Source organism: Boleophthalmus pectinirostris, unplaced genomic scaffold (assembly GCF_026225935.1).
Source record: "Boleophthalmus pectinirostris isolate CB_2022bp ecotype Guang Dong unplaced genomic scaffold, ASM2622593v1 HiC_scaffold_1, whole genome shotgun sequence".
NCBI lineage: Eukaryota > Metazoa > Chordata > Actinopteri > Gobiiformes > Gobiidae > Boleophthalmus > Boleophthalmus pectinirostris.
In genome coordinates, this window is record NW_026570970.1 from 40,037,168 (window position 1) to 40,041,030 (window position 3,863).

Below are 3,863 nucleotides of genomic sequence, written 5' to 3' on the forward strand. Positions count from 1 at the left end.
TACTCAAGTGCAGATATAATAAATGGGTGTTCTACTGAATCAAAGGCTTTGTAAAAGTCCAAAAAGAAAATAAACCCGTGGTCTTCAATTAAATCACTGTATTCAATTAGGTCCATAACCTGTCTTATATTATTATGGATAGATCTACCCTTTAAAAAACCGGATTGAGTCTCTGCAACAATGTTTGAAAGCCCTGACTGTAGACGAGAGGCAAAGATGTATGTTAGGAGCTTATAGTCTGAATTCCTGAGTGTAATAGGTCTTCTATTTTCTATGATTCTAGGATCTTTATTAGGTTTTGGAATGGAGATTATAACCCCATGCCTCATTGTAACTGGAAGTGAACAGGTCTCAAAGATTTCTAAGAATACATGGTAAAGTAACTGTTTTATATCTTCCCAAAAGAATTTATAGAAGTTTCCGGTGAGACCGTCTGAACCTGGGGCTTTGTTGGGAGATAGTTTGCCAATTATGGCATCAAGTTCGACAATAGAGAGAGGACTATCACAGGTTTGTTTATAGTCCTCATTTATTTTTGGGATGTTATCTGAAACCTCTTTAAGAAAGGCTTCACAGTCAATTTTAGAAAATTTAGAGGTGTAAAGTTGCCTATAAAATTTAAAGATCTCAAAGGACATCATTCTTTCATCAGTAATTTCTCGGTCATTGATTAATATGGATTTTATGCAGTTTTTTTCCTGACGTCTTTTTTCTAGACCACAAAAATAGGCAGAGTTCTTCTCTCCTTCTTCTATCCACTTTGCCCTAGATCTAATAAATGCTCCTTGAGCTTTATGAATATACAACTGATCTAAAGAGGATTGAAAATGTAAAATGGTTTGTTTATCTTCTTCACTCTGAGTGGGTTTGTTACAGTAGAAATTCAATTGGTTAATAATGTCATGTTCCTTTTGTTCAAGATCCTTTTTCTTTTTTTTACTATAGTAGATTGAGAATTCACGGATTTTAAATTTTAGGAATTCCCATTTTCTTACTGGAGTTGAAAGTTCCTCATTGCATTTAATATCATTAATTAATGTTTTAATATGTTGGCAGTAATCCTCATTTTTGAGCAAGCTTGAGTTGAATTTCCAATATTTGTTAGAATATAATCTGCTCTTAGATTTAATGTGAAGATATATTACACTGTGATCAGTTAAAGGTGCTGCAGAAATATTACAGCTAAAGTTAGAATAGATTAAATTGTTTGAAATTAACCAGTGATCAATTCTAGATTTTGAGCTATAATTTGGGTGAAACCATGAAAATTGAATTAAATTAGGATTAAGATATCTCCAAGCGTCAGTTAGGCCAAGTTCGTCACAAAGATTATTAAATGTCTTATTAGGATGAGCTGAGGTGAATTTGGGGGGATATTTATCAAAAAAATCATCATTGACCAAGTTCAGATCTCCCCCTAATAATATATTCTCAGTTGAATGTGCCACTTTTAGGTGGTCCAGATGTAAAATTAATTCATTTAATAATTGTTTGTTGTCATTTTTATTATTGTACCCATAGACATTTACCAATATCAAATTGACATTGTCAATATTTACAATAAGAATAAGCCAATGGCCATTATCATCTGCCATACTATAAATTATCTGGCCAGCAAATTTTTTTTAGGAAGATAGCTACCCCTGCTGATCTGGAAGTGCCATGACTGAAGTAGGCTTTATCACCCCACTGTTGGGTCCAAAATGAAACATCATCTTCCTTTGAGTGTGTTTCCTGCAGAAAAAAATAAGTTAACTTTTTTCCCCTTACAAAATAAAAAGAGACTTTTCCTTTTTGTTAAATCTCTAAGGCCCCTTGCATTTACAGATAAAAGAGAAATTGAACTTTTAATATCAAACATATAATACTGAACAAAAGTGATTCACTGTAAACAGTAGAACAAACAACTAAGTTCTCAAAAGTGATACCAGCAAAACCCTGAATACTTTTAATAGAATATACCAACAGGACCATTTGATTTAAGGCACAACCCTCTGACCGTTGATGTAGGCATAAGGACCACGAAACATAGTCTTGTGACCTTCCCTCCTAGCTTGCTCCACTTTGGGCCAGACTGCTTTTCTTGCTTCTCGATCTTCTTTGCTGAGATCCTCCACGAAGCGGATGCTGAGGTCTTTGCAGATTTGATTGTTTTTTGTCACTCGCCACAGTTCGTCCCTGTAGATTCTCATGGTGAACTGCATGATGACCTGTCTTGGGTGGTTGGTAGTGTGTGGACCCACGCGATGCACAGAGTCCAGGATGAAGCCCATTTTCTCCTTCCAGTGTGGGGCAATCTTTGAGAGAAGACTTACAACAAGATCTCGAGTGTTCTCCCCTTTGTCTTCCTTTAAGCCGTTTAATCTTAAATTCCACCTTCTCTTGTACCTCTCTGCTTCTGCCATTCGACTTTCTACCTCTGCTGCCCTTTTCTCTAGATCTGCATTCTTCTCTTTAAGATGGATTACTTCACTTTCCAACTTTCTATTTTTTTCCTTGCAATCTTTTATCTGTGATGAGTTGTACTCTACAGATTTGGTGAGGTTAGTTAGGGTCAGCGTGTTTTCTTTTAGATCTTTCTGCACGTCGGTCAGCAGCACTCGGAGGTCCTGTATCTGGTCTGACTGGGTCTTGATTGCCGCCAAAACAGTAGCAACATACGGTGGCTCCGATGAGGAAAGAACATCAATATCATTCGGCTTAATCTTTTTTTGAGGTTGCGGAGGTTTCGTAGGTGAGGATAGGGCGTTCTTGGCTCCTTTAGTGTCAGTTTCCATTTCCATAAGCCCACAGTAGTCATGGGAGGCGAGCGCTTTAGCTTTAGCCATTCCCTTAGCATTAGCGTTAGCTTTGGCCATCAGTACCAGTAGATAAAAGTTTACCAGCTTTTAGTGTAACTTTTTCCGGTCCTAGCGAAGGTAAATGTGTTGTCAGAAATTGTCAGGGAGTTAATCTCAACTATGAATATTGGTCCAGTTTGAATTTATTCAGGTTTTGCACCAGAGAGCGGTTACTGAGCGTCTGAACCCTCCGCCATCTTTCCTTCTAACACACTCACTGCACCTCGCTCTTTTTCTTTTACTACAAATAAAGTTATTTATGGTTTACCATGACTCTGGTTTAGATTTTACCTTCTTACACAACTCTGGTATCTAAAATCTTAAAAATTCCTTTTCCAGAAATCTTCAAAGTGTGGCTTTTACTGGTGACCAACCAACACGGCAAACAAACAAGTTGACATGGCTGGAACTCAAACATCATAAACTCACTCACACCAACACAGAGACTTTGTCCAGATCCACACTTATTCAATCAAATCGGTCATGTTTGAGTCAGATTGTGGTGTCAGAGCCTATAGTTCCTACTCTACACTCATGGAAACGAGTGATTGGCTACGTATATCATACTCATTCATCAGGTTCTTTAAATAATACACAGTTGAACAGGGGCAGATAGGTTTGGAACACAGTGAGAACTTAAATGACAATCGCACACTACAGTGGAGTAAGATCATCATAATAATAATCACAGAGTCCATTAAGGCTCCTGACGTGATGAGAGACAGAGGTGACACAGATATGTTCTAACATGTGTCCTGCTTAACAGCGGCATGAGGGTCATGAATCCATCGGTTCTAGTATTTTTAAATTATATTTAAAAATCGAAATGCAGTAGTACTGTACAAATTATTACACGTAAAAATCACTATGTATCATACAAAGCATGTTCATGAATAAGATGCAACGACGGAGCCTAGAGCATCGCAGAACCAGCCCACAGCCTAAACGTGAGACGACGTTTTCGTGGCAAAAATGAAACAGCCAATCGGAGGAGAGCCATTCTAACCAATCAGAGACGAAGAA